Source organism: Odontomachus brunneus, unplaced genomic scaffold, assembly GCF_010583005.1.
Source record: "Odontomachus brunneus isolate Ranch 3 - 2012 unplaced genomic scaffold, Obru_v1 Obru_scaffold_090, whole genome shotgun sequence".
Lineage (NCBI taxonomy): Eukaryota > Metazoa > Arthropoda > Insecta > Hymenoptera > Formicidae > Odontomachus > Odontomachus brunneus.
The window spans coordinates 1,049,396-1,063,549 of NW_022639540.1; the positions used below are offsets into that span (position 1 = coordinate 1,049,396).

The window sequence follows — 14,154 nt, forward strand, 5'->3', positions numbered from 1 at the left end:
TCTTCCTCCTCCTTCTCCTGCTGCTCTTTCTTCTGCTCTTCTTTTTCGCGGCCGCCGTCATGGCTACTCCTGTCTCCGACTCTTCGCAGCCGGCAATCGGCCGCTGCTTTAGTTTTACGCGCGGCTATCCGGATGTTCGTACGTGAGCCCGTCCCTCTTTCCACGTCCTCCTCCCGCCATCTCCTCCTTTTCTCCTTTTTCATCTCCTCCTTCTCCTCTTCTTCCTCCTCGTCGCCGTCATATGGAGCTCCTCGTGGCCGTTAAAACGGTTAGAAGGAGCTCCTCTATCGTCCGGTCTCCTGCGAGCTATTTGCGGAGGAGATGCCTTTTTGCGGCTCGCTCTCGCGCGATTACCGTCGTCGCTCTAGTGAGCCGCCACCGGTTCGGCGACTGACGAGGCCCGACGATGAGTCGACGTCTTGCCGATCGATCTTATTGCACAACGTCGTAATTCAGGCTCCCGCTTAATCCCCGAGTCACAAACACAGTACCCTTCCATAGTTTCTCCTCCTGATCATTAAAATTTCTCTTTACCATGAGCATTTTTTTAACCCAATCAACGTGGTGCCGCACAGTCTCACGTGCTCTCTTAATCCTTTGTGTCACGAATTTTTGTATCAGATCGATTTTTTTTTATTTTGTATCATTAACTTTCTTTACAGCGAGATTTTACTGATTACAGTGCTGTAATCAGTAGATTATACTGACAACTGAAACATCAGTAAAACTGAAATATCAGATTATATAATAAGGAAAAACGCTTAGTAGCCGGCACTCGTTGTAGTACTCACCACACTGAGGGAAAAATTATCTTAAAATCAACAAATATTTTTTTGATGAGTACCATTAACATATTTACTTAAATCTAAATTCTCTTTATTTAAATCAAATATTGTTTACCTAATTTAAGTAAACAATATTTGGTTTAAATAAAGAGAATTTATATTTAAATAAATATGTGAATAGTACCCATCAATGAAATATTTGTTGATTTTAAGATAATTTTTCCCTCAGTGCAGTTTTCGGCACACTTGCTGGAATCCTGTCAAATGCTCGAGGATTTATTAATTATTTATTACTTATTTATCAATTATTACTTATTATTTACTCATTTGTTTTCTTTTAAATTCTCATACGCCTCAATATCCGACAATTTTCGCGCAAGAGTGCCGAAAACAGGTAGAGTGTCGACTACTGGACGTTTTCCCCTATTTCAGCGAAGAATACACTGATTGTACTTTAGAAAGTACGGTACTCGAAGGACCGTACTTTCGACGGTTTTCTCTTTTGACGAATACGATCTTACAGTAACAGATGCGGCTTGCAATGCCGGCTACGGGGGTAATCAGGGGTCACGGTGTTCGTTAAACACCAGTCGGTGTTCGATGAATGTGTCAGCACGAGACGCGCTTTCCTACAGTTAAGAGGCTACATACACTGATTTCATTAGAATCTTGTGTAGGAGGATACATACGAAATAACAACGAGAGTTTGAATCATTTGGTTTGAAAATATCACCGAAAAAAATACATAGTGGGTCGATTGTCGTGCACGTTGCTGTTAACATTGCCGCATGTATATTTAATAATGGAGCTTCATTTCTTTTAAAAATAATGCAATGGAAATTAGCTCTGGATTGAACGCCCATCGGTGGGCTGTCTCTGAGGACAGTCGACGCATAAGCTGGGCGGAACACGCTGCTGCGAGTTCGACCAAAGAAGCCAAAGAACTCAAAAGTTCAAATAAAAATGAACTGGAGGCTACAATATCAAAAGTAACTAATTTTTGTGATCCAAGAATTGATGACTCAATATTAGTGAAAGGAAAAAATTTATGTTAACTTTAATTGTACTTAAAACTTTAAATGCATTTTTCTTAATGGTGTTTTTAAAAACGATAATCATTAGATCTTAAAAACTAATAGATCGATTTGCCTAAAATTTAGCACATCCTGATAGAATTATCTAGTTTTTGTCATAAGATTTTTTTATCGTGGTTTATTTTTTATAAATTAAAGAAAATCACGAATGTTATTAAAAAATCAGATATTTATGTTCAGATGTCCACAATTTTGTGAAAAATTAAAAAAAGTCGGCTAAGTAAGGTACGTAGTAAAAAAGTAGTAGGTCAAGTACCTAAAACTACTTTAAAAATAATTTTGTGTTATTTCTTTCAGATAAAAAATTAAGAAGTTATTCTAGTTACCACAGAAGCCATTTTTTGAAAAATTGTCACATTGACAACTTTTTTAATTAATATTTTTTTAATGAAAATTTCGTATTTTGTAAATAAAAATATGCACTTAAAAATGTATACATTAAATTCTCAATGAAAAAATATTTTCGTTAAAAAAAATGATTAAAATTCATCCTAATTTACGCTCTCCTAAATGTATGTAATCCCTTAACTGTCATCTGTTGGCCATCATCTCTCCTCCACGGCCATACTTCGGCGCAGAAATAATAAGAAAGCGCCGAGAGACGGGTTTCTTTTGGGGAAACGGCATTTTTCGCGCGTGTCTCGTCTTATCGAAGGCGAACCGCCTAATAAAGTATGCGAGAGCCCGTAGAGGACGTACACGGCGGGGCATTGTCGATCGCAGCGAGACGATAAACGGCGCGAGGTGGCGAACAACGCGGACGCATCCCAGGGTAATTGTGACACGGCGTGCCGGTATAATCGGGGGAGACTTACCATCGCCGACGCGGAACAGAACGGCGTGGAATGGAATGTCCCGTCGATCCGCGTTTTAAGGAGTTTATTCACTATATATTCTCATGACGCTCAAGAGACGTATCGAGGGAGCTACTCATAAATTCATTGTTTATCGAGCAAAATTACGGTTTTATATATTTATTAGATAAAACCATCCTTGTGTTACTTGAATTATCACAAAGTGTCAAGGGGATGGAATAGGGTATCTAAGTTTCATGTAACCTATATTTTTCGCAGAGTCCAAGAGAGTAATTATGCAAATTTTGACCCAGGTGGGTTAAAAGGATTTAGGGATGTATAGAGAACAGACAGACAGACATTCTATTATACATATATATGTATAGATTTCACCATATATATACCATACATATGTATACCATACATATATATGTATAGATTTCACCATCCAAGTAATAAATATTAATTTGAAGCTAATTTCTTATGCTTACCTTGTCACGTTTCACTCGGTATAATGTTACTTAAAGCATAAAACAGCAGTTTTCTGGTCTGCAATCGACAAAATTTTTTACTTGGGTATAGGGTATCATTTTTTATGAGGTTACTTTGGAATGATAGTCATCTATGTAGCTTCTATTATGAGGTAACATGTGCAAAAAATTATGATATCCAGTATCGAATTTCTCATAAACGGCGCGGACAAATCGCATGAAATTTTAACTACGAATGTGTCTCATATTGCGATAAATGTGTTGAGTCAAATTTTCGCGCAACTTCGGGCATTCTTGTTTAGGCGAATAAACTCCTTTAATCACGCCGATAACGCGGCCGATTTCGCGATACCACACGGCGTTATAACGGTAGCGCACGGCTGCGCCGGCGTTGGCGCGTCCGATCGCCACCGGCCTGTACCTACTTTCCTTGTGGGGAAGAGGATCACTTCTCGGCGAACGCGAAGGCACACAGAGAGACGTAGCTCATGGCCGGAGCGGTCGCAGCGCGATTAAATCGCCCGCCATCGACCGTCACTCCGCGAGCTCTCGACGATACCTCGTTAAATCGGCGCGACTGTCCCATTTCTCTTGCGCGCGGATCCCGCCGCTCTTCGGTTCCGCGCCGCGTGAGCCCTAATTGAACGGACCAATTAACAATCCCTTTCGCCGATAGCCCCTCGCCGTTAGCCTCCGCGTTGTTCGTCAGAATTATATCTGAATCTTATTGCTCGTTATCGCGACTTGGTAAGCAAAAGAGAGAAAGAGGGATAAAGAAGGAGACGCGTACACCGAGATCGAAGTGGAGGAATCGCCCCGTTTGGACACGAGTCTTTCAACGTGAGTCACGCGTACGGATCGGTTGATGATTTTACTCGGACGTGACGGTGGATCGATCGACAGTCAAATTGCCGGTAATTTATTTGCCCGGTAACGCTTCTAACGAGGATTTCTCTCTCACGGCTAGATACGTTCGTCGCGTATCACACAGCGACGAGGTAGAATGACCCGGACGGGACGGATCGCGGATAAGAGCGTTCCGCGAAAGTGCGCCCGGTAACCGCTGCGAATCGGAGGGATTAGAACCGACATAATTTCGCTCAGCTTACCCGTTGACCTCGCGATACACGTGTCTCGCGCCGATCCTGGTACTCACGCTATCACAGACACGCGAATATGGATGTTGAAGAGTGTCACGCTCAAAAATAAGGAAAATATTAGAGATTGATGTATATTGCATCTAAATATGATCGCAAATATATTAACATTGATTCAGAGTTCGGATCAAAAATTATTTTGCACTTTGAAGTGCAAGTTCAGCGAACATGATGACGACTCTAAGGCCGGTTCTACATTGCAAATGTAGTTGCAAATCGTAAGATTGTAAGAAAATTTACCAATCACAGTCGATCGTTCTTCTTACGACCAAAGAAGAATTAACTGCGATTGATCAATTTTCTTGCGACCTTAAGACTTGCAACTAATGTAAAATGATTCTAACGTCAATAATACGTCATTTAACGTCATCCTGCTACTTAGAAATATTTTAAACGTGATGTTATGGAAATATTATATATATACGTGATGTTTTGGAAATATTATATATGATATCGCTGTCTTTAGTAAAGGAAAAGGCAATTAAAAAGTAATGACAGAAATCTCAATACTTCAAGTATTGAAAATAAATTCATTCTGGTTAAGAAACAAAAGTTTAAAAATCAGGAATAACAAAATAAAGTGAATGGACTATAAAAATATAATGTTAAATTAAAAATATGTTTTTATACGAGAAATAGCAGAATTATAGGCATATTTCTCATTTTTAGAGAGATTTTGCAGAGACTATACATGCGAACAGTACATAAAAAAAAGTAACCAGATATTTTGCTAGATTGAACAGAATTCTCTGTTCGTTGTTCGCGTAACTTCAATTTCGGAATTTCTTGTTTTATCAAAATAAATTGTTCTATGTTTTATCAAAATTTGTCCTTAACTCAGCCGAACTTTTTTTCCGTATGCTTGATGAGAATCAAAAGTTTTTTGAAGAGTTTTTTGCACGTCTGCATCACGGGCTTTTATCAGCTAATTTTCCCTCTCACGTGTACTCAATCTCGCGCGTTCACACGGCGCGAAAATCTGAATCTGAACTATGCGAGATCTACTGGTCTTGATTTGCGCTAAAAATAAGAAAAAGCAAGCCAACAGAGTCGAATGTTGCGTCGACTCGCAGATTGACATCGCGACAAGCCCCCGGCTCGATCGTTCGCCCGCTCGCTCGTGAAGGCACACAATTATGTATATCGTTCGATAACTGGTTTTTGCAATCTGGTAATAATAGTGCCGCGCCATATTCAGTCGCGTTCGCATTAATCAGTGTCTCTACTCACAGAGGCCGCGTTAACTTCTGCAACAATATCGCAGCCACGGTGGCCGCGGAATACCGCGGTATTCTGGTTAAGTAGATTCCCTCGCCTAAGTAGCCGCGCACTGGTAATTCATTGCCTTCCATTTTACTGCCGCGGAAAGAAATGCCACTCCGAACAGCGTGTATTCATGTATTTGTGTATACGTGTGTCTGTGGTGAATGCAGCGACGCGACCGGCGTCTCGGTTACGTTCCATTTTCCGTCTACCTCCTGAAGACTTTGATTTACATCATCATCATTATTATCATCATCATCATCATCATCATCATTATCATCATTATCTTCATCTGTGCGCCATCGAATGAACCAGGAACTTTCTAGATCACCGACTTCCTGCTAGTTCTCAATTTGATGAACGAAGAAGCCACGACACAGTCAAAGATTTGGAGAAATGATTTCGGGACTCCGACAGGATGTGGATCGGAGGAAATTAGGATTCGTCTTGTGCGACCTCCGCTACTCGCTCGAGAAGCGTGTCTGTCTACTCTTTAAATTTCTTGCAGTGGAATCTCACTCGAAACGAGTATAAAGTAGCAGTATTTTCACTTGAAATCGTAAGAGCGAATGTTGCATTCAAACTCATTCACAAATTTAGATTCAAAAAGAATTCTGACTTTTAATGAGCAGCGAATGTTTCAATCGATTAGAGTAAGCATACTTTCCTGCGACAGTGGAATAAAGTCAGTGGCAAATCGGTTTGCACTTTTCATCGAATGAAGTTACAATGCTTCAAGTTGTCAGAATTGAAAGCCACTGCTGATATTACAGTTGAGCTGATTAAAGTTGCTTTTTTCCGATGAATTTCGCAACGCACATCTCGTATCTAATAGAAAAATTAGTTTTTTTGTAATTCCCAGGAGACACGTTTTTCTATTGGATATATGTAACATGTTGCACTCTTTGAGGAAAAATGCCGCTATATTCGATAAGCTAACTGTATATGCATAATAATCAGTTATAAATGTATAAATATACAAATGTATAAATGTATAAAAAAAAATATATATATAATGTTCTCTCAATTTAAAATATATTCTTTCTTCTAAATTTTATAAATGTTTTTATCTATATTGTTACTTCAACTCTATATTGTTACTTCAACTTCTGTTATAACCTATTACTGCGCATACAGTCAAAAGACATACATGTCAGAACGTGGCTTTTAATTCTGAAAACTTTCGAAGCGTGGCAACTTTATTCAACGAGAAGTATGCAACCGACTGTACACCAGATTCACTCCTCGAATGAAGATAATCACTCGTCAATTAAAGTGGAAAGTTCACACTGTGTAAGCAAAAAATCACTCAAATTCGAGTGATTTAGTGGTCACTCTACTTTTTATGTAGAATTTAATTTCAAGAGATTTTAAACAAATTCTTCAAATTTCTTGTAGCGGAATCTCATTTAAAACGAGTAAAAAATGGCATTTGGTTTTCACTCAAAACGATAGAAAATATTGTTATTTGAAATTGCAAAAGTTAATGCTTAACTCAGACTTAAAATGAATTCTATCTCTATGAGCAAATGTTTCGACCAGAGTAAACATGTTACGATAGAGCATGTGACGATATAAGCAACATCGAGTTCACTCTTCAATTTTGAATAAAAATACTCACTCAACGATTCAGAGCAAAGAATCCACTTTATATGAGCGAAAAATCATTCAGATTTGAATAACTCGATAATCACTCTAAGTTTTGAGTGAGATTTCACTTCATCAAGTTTAAAGAGTAAACTAAATTTCTTGAAATAGAATCTTACTTAAAACGAGTAAAAAAGCGGTACTTTCATAAATATTTCACGGTAATAAAAATACTGACACTCGAAATCACAGAAATATGTTTCACTCAAGATTCACAGAAGTATGATTCACTCATTTAGAATGGATTCTAACTCCATATGAGCTAATAGTCTAATCGATTAGAATGAATATGTTCCTGTAACGGCTAAGTGCACCGAGATTCACTGTTCAATTTGGAGTAAAAATATTTACTTGATTCATAGTGGAAAATTCACTCTAGTGAAAGATCACTCGAATTCGAGTGATTCGGTGGACAGTCAATTTTTTAGTGAGATTTAAAAAAAATACGCTCGAAAAAATTTAGAGAGTATAATTGCGCGTATCGAATGCCGACGCATAAAAATGAAAATCAATCTTTATTCGGCGTTCTCGTTGTGGAAAACATCGCAAAGCGAATCGCACGATTTGCTCTTCGTTAATGCTGATGTTTGGACGTAAATCTCGTCCAAGGCTAAGGTTGAAAAAATGTGTACACGCATACACACGCTTAAACTTTTCGCCGGTGTACGAGAGAGGCGATAAGGCGGCCGCGTGCGGCACACGAGGTTTATTTGTTGACCGCGGGAACGTGAGTTGTTGTGTAAATAATTGGCACGGCTGTCCGCGTTTGTCACGCTCGCTTACGAGGCTCGCTACTCGTCGGGCGAGGCGATGTGCCACGCGTTCGCAAAAAGCGGCGGGACGAAGGCGAAAATATCATTTTCGAAATCGACCGCGCCGGACGAAAACGCCGGTCGTATTTTCGAGTATCCCGCGCTTATCGAGACGTAGCCGGCTTCTTGTCAGCGCACATCGACGGGTTTTTTGTTTATTCTCAACAGCCTTCAGCATCTCGTTCTGTGAAGTGGCACGGTGCACGACACACCCGCGATATATTCCGAATGCTCGCGGCGCCCGGCGTAGTTATCGTTATCATTCCGCTTGTATGCCGTTGCATTACCATATTAGAGGACGTACCTATATATGTATATGTATACATATATAGCCCCCTGCAAGCTCCCGCTTGCACGAAAACTGCTCGGGCACTCGCCGAAAACGTGGAAATCACGTAATATTCCGCGGGCGACATGGTGCCTTTCGAATGCACGGTACGCTCGTGGAATAAATTTAAGTGGTGCTCGAGCAGAAAGCTGATCCGCCAGTCACGACCAGTTGCGAAACTTCTTTGAATATCGACGCGTGATGTGGAGTTTTATCCCAAGTACTCTTGTCGGTAATAAGCGAGCTGTTTTATGCTGTTCCTGTAACGGAGAACCCGAGCAAATCCCGATTTAGTTCACGAGGTGACATACGCCCGAATTTCGTCGACATCGACAGCTATATGCCTCGCGAAAATGATCAAACGCGCTCTCGTGAGTTCCCGATAGAAATCAGATTATGCAATCTCGTTATTTTTTTTATCTCATATTTATCCATTTGCTTGTTTATTTGCTCTTATTTTCCTTAACCGTGTCTATTTCTTCGTCTGCTTATATGCACGGAAAGAAAAATATAGGAAAAATGAAAAATATTTTTTCGGTGGATACTAATAATATATTTACTTAAATTTAAATTCTGTTATTTAAGTTGAATAAACAATTGCTTTCATGAAAAACTAAAATTTTAAGAAAGTGTATATTTTCTATTTAAAAAATATCTTATATTGATGTGAGTAAATATGATATTATAGTATCCATCAAATAACTTATTATAATAATATATATATTAATACTTATTATAATTATAATAATTATAATAAGTATTAATATATATATTATTATAATAACTTATTATATAATTATAATAATATTAATACTTTATTTCTTAAATATTTCTCTTAGTTCATATATCCATTTATTTTTATTTGTGCACACATTATGTCTTATTATTATATTAAATTTAGAAAAAGAAGAATATAGTGCACATAACCAAAAATATTTAGTTGTGAACAATACAGGTGCATCACACTGAGAAAAAATGTTTGGTATCTGTAACTATAATCACATAGAAAAATAATGATTATAAATTATGCTTAAAAAAACCATTTCTTAAATAAAATATTATGTTAGTGATAATAACTTTATATAATGTTACTACTACCGTTTCCATGTTAGAACAACCAAAAAAATTATGGTTGGAGCCAGAAATAGCTATAATTTTACTTAGATCAACCATTTTTTCTATCAGTCCCTAATTATCTCTATGTAACGGTAATGTTTATGATTGATTAGACTCATTTTGGTACATCAACTACATCAGTTGCGCGTAATCTAGGTAAAAAAGTAGTTGTCGAAAAACGGAAGAAATCGGTTGTGGTTATATTTACAACGGATATACTTTGGTTGGAGCAACCAGATATTGCACCACCTCAACAATTGTTATGCGGTCGCAGCAAGCACATAATTAGCTTTTCCGTATTTTACTGAATCTAGTTGGCACAATCAAATTTATGTGTGGGCCGACCATACCGTTTTTCCCGCGTATAATTTCATTCTATCCTCGCGCTACATTAATAATTAACGCAATTAAAGAGCACTCCCGTTATGAATAAAGCTCCTATTCTATTTTATTTCCTCAAACGATCGTGGCTTTTTCTTTCGGCGAAATTCGATCGATGGCTCTCGAGGAAGACAAACCTCAAGAGACGCGCGCTAGATCGGACCGATCGCAGCCGTTGACACAATTTCGTGGCGAGTATCTATTGGCGTGGATCTGCGCTTTCCTAGAATTATTGCCGATCTCGCGATTTTCCCCGAGCGACGAACGTGAGGAGGAAACATATCGCACGGTCAATGCACAAAGTGCAGGTACATACACCGAGCTTGCCCATTGTGAGCGTGTCAGTCGTGCATCTCCTTTGACTAAGTTCTCGCATTATCGACGGACAGCCTCATAGGTCACTGCCATTTTCGTCTTCGTCTCGTCTGTATCGAGAGATAATCGCGTGTCTACGCGGGCAGCTCCGCGTTACAACGTGAGCGCGCGATGCAGCGCGAGGAAAGTCTTCCCACGATAATACATTTCCGAGCTGTGCCAGCTACATTCAATGGGCATTCAATTAAAATCCTCCTTGTTTCGCGCGTGCACGCGTGCACGCGGACGCGCTGAAAGTACGCGGCAAAAATCCTCATTATTAACGCCCGATCGCAGAAATTCCTTGCCTCCGCTAAATCATTCCGCCGTTTCGCCGATACTACGGACAGATAAGCGTAATATCAAATTATCGCCGTGGAATCTCCCCGCGCGTATAAATACGCGTAACATGCCTTTTATCAATACTCTACCTTCCCTCGCAGGTACATCGCTCTATGCGATCGTTATCTCATTGAATTTGCATTCGACAATATTCCCGTCAGGTGTGTCGGATCTCGGAGAAAAGAGGTATCGTATATCCGATTTGTATATATAAGACTTATGGTTTCTACTCGTTAACGTCCCGAATATCAGTTGCAAATTAAGTCTCATAGCTTCTCTCGGTCGTTCTTTCATCTCCTCCAAATGAAATACATTTTCTTACGTACTCTTGAAGTTTCTTGGAATGTTTTATTCAAAAAGCGCAGTGGCCACTCTAATTTGAGTTGATTTTTTATTCATACAGAGTGAATTCTTCACTCTGAATCGTCGAGTGAACATTTTCACTCGAAATTGAAGAGTGATTCCGGTGTACTCTATCGTCACAGCAACATATTCACTTTAATCGATTGCAATATTCATGTGGAGTCAAAATCCATTCTAATCTTGAGTGAAGCATTCACTCGCGATTTGGAAAAGTTGTACTTTCACTACCGCTTCAAATAAAAATACTGACACTTTTCACTTGTTTTGAGTGAGATTCCACTCCAAGAAATTTGAAGAGTACTCTTTAAATTTCTTGGAGTGAAATTCTACTTGAAAAGCAGAGTGACTAGTGCATCACTCGAATTCGAATGATTTTCCACTCATGCAGAGTGAACTCTCTATTATGAAACTCTATATTCTCTCGTTGAGTGAATATCTTTACTCAAAATTGAAGGGTGAATCCGACGTGCTTTATCGTCACAGAAACATATTCACTCTAATCAATAAAAGTATTCGCTCATGTGAAGTCAGAATTTATTTTAAGTCCAAGTGAAGCATTAATTTTGGAAATTTCGAGTGGCAATATTATCATTACTGTTTCGAGTGAAAATACTGCTACTTGTCACTCGTTCCGAGTGAGATTGCACTCTGAAAAATTTGGAGAGTACGTAACAAATAAACCAAGTTCGCGAAATCGATTCATGTGGTACGAATTCACTTGGCAACGCGTAATACCCGCGCGTTCGATTATTTCTCTTCGCGTCTCACGGCTTCCTCCTCCATACATTCGGCTCCTCTCTCCCTTTTTCGAATCCGTCGTAAACGATACAAGGGTAACAGCAGGTACCTCGGTGAGCATTAAGAAAGAGTGTCTTACGCCGGGTAGATTACGAATCTCCCATGGAAGATGTCCGAGATAGCGAAAGAATATTCGAGCACCCCAATGGAGTCCATTAGGATCCACAGGCGGTTGGGCCAGACCGGCGTCTTCTTCTCTCCGCTTCTCTCCTCTCTCGTTCTCTCGATGGATCCGCGATGGAAGAGGAGGCGGGGGATGGTCAGCCGGTCAAACAACATTCCGTTGGCCAACTCCTCGGGACCCTTCCTCCCCCTCTTTGGTAGACGGTTCCCTATATACAAGCTCTCGCCTCTTTATGAACCACCACGATATGTGCTCGCGAGAGCGCCAATATTATTTCGACTACGCGCTCGCCGCGTAACCTTGCCGAAGTACGAACTCGTCGTCGATCTCTGTGTCTCCTCGTCGAGGCGCTCTCTTCTTCGCGCGAACAGACAAACCGTTCGGACGAACATGCCATAGTCACGTCGTAGCGTATCGAGTGAGTCCGTTGATTGACTTTCAGCCAGGTCTAGTAGCAACAATATCTGCGCTCTATAAGCTTTCCGGCTGTTTAGTTGATTGTCGATGCGATTTATGACTTTGTAATACGTGAGATGTTTTCTAGCTTCTCACCTCGTCTCTCCTTCACCCCAAGAAAGTTGATCGATTAACTTGCAGTGTTCTGCAAATTCTGATGTGTTTGATTTCTTGTTCGGGTAAATTTTCTTTTCAAATAGAATAGGATGAAAACGAAATATTGATATGATTCCGCAACATCGCACACGACTACAGTGTTAGATATGAACTAATTAAAATTTCTTTTGATTAAAATAATCAACAAATCAATCATCAAAATTAATCACACACAATCGCTATATGAAATCACAAATAATTTTATTTGCGAAATTAATTAAACTTTGATGTGTTTGACTATACATTAATTAATAGTTAATTTCATCAATCGATTAAATTATTTGTGATTACATATATAACGTGATTACATATATAACGTGATTACATATATAATTAATTCACTTTGATTATTGATTTGTTAATTATTTTAATCGAAGAAAATTTTAATTTTTATTAGTATATAATTAATCACATGAAACTTTGATATTGATTATTAATTAATAATAATTAATTGATAAAATTATTCGCGAAATTCGCAAAATTCGATGGAACTATCATATAAGTTGATTAATTTTGATTATTGAGTCGGTTATTTTAGTCGAAGAAAATTTTAATTGGTTAATATCCAACTCTAATCAACGCTCATTGGCAATTATCGACGATAATCGCTCTTACCATTATAGGAACGATGAATAATCTCAGGATGTGAGTAAAATTACTCATAAAATGAGACGACATCGTCGCGTCTTTCGAATGCACGTGCTTCTCCCGCTTTTGTAGGGGACGCGTGCGATCCTTTCTTCGCTCTCATTTTCCTCTCTTTCGACGCATTCGTCGCGATTTTCCATTTCTCGCTTTCACCTCGCTTTTCCCGCATTCCGGAGCCTCTTTCGCAACAGCTGAGATCAAGGCGACGCATTCAACTTCACCGCGCTACGTCTGACTTATTCTGAATGTGAAGACCGGCTTCTCTCTCCGTGGACAACGGACCGGTATGAGGGAGAGAAGGTGAAGCGTAGAGCGAAGGTGAAAGAGAGAGAAAGAGAATAAGAAAGAGAGGAAAAGATATCTAGGTCCGGTTTTGGAAGGTTCAAGATCCTCGCGTGCGTCTCCGAACAAAATTTCAGAGGGTTCACAAAATTCATCGTCGAGCGAGCGACTTACGTCGACGGAAACGACGCGCGCGCGACGACGACGATGACAGTTTTCGTCAGCGATCGTAATTCGACACGAATATCTAATAGCGAATCGTGCGAAATTGGCACGAAATGCCGTTACACGTGCTCGCGACTCGCGACTAATTCGCGAATGCTTACATAATTATTGCCAGGTAATCAATCGCGATGAACCCCGTTACGGTGTCGACACTGACGTGTTGAAAAAATTCACTCGCTCGTCCGGGTTTCCCTTAACGGCATACGAACGATAATACATTCGGCGTAGAGCGGTTGCGGTTAACGTGATTGCGTGGTAGTACAGTTAGCGGTAATTAACAGATACTATCGAGAGACACGGCCGCGTCTCAAGCCTAGTTCGCGCGGCCGCCCGCCATTATTTCCCCGAGTATATATTAATTTTATCTCTCGGAATAATATTACCACGAAACGACGACGACGGCGAAGTGCATGGTGACGTTTCTCAAGGTCGTGAAATCGCGCGCTGCTTATTCTAGTTATGCAGATGGACGCATCTTATGAAACGCGTGCTCTCTCTCTCTCTCTCTCTCTCTCTCTCTCTCTCTCTCTCTCTCTCT

The 14,154-nt window shown here is 39.7% G+C and overlaps 1 protein-coding gene across 4 annotated transcripts in view; it reads left to right on the forward strand.

Annotated features, from left to right (window-relative positions):
* LOC116848158 overlaps positions 1 to 14,154 on the forward strand; it is a 62,549-nt gene that overhangs the window by 34,208 nt on the left and 14,187 nt on the right. The window lies entirely within an intron of this gene.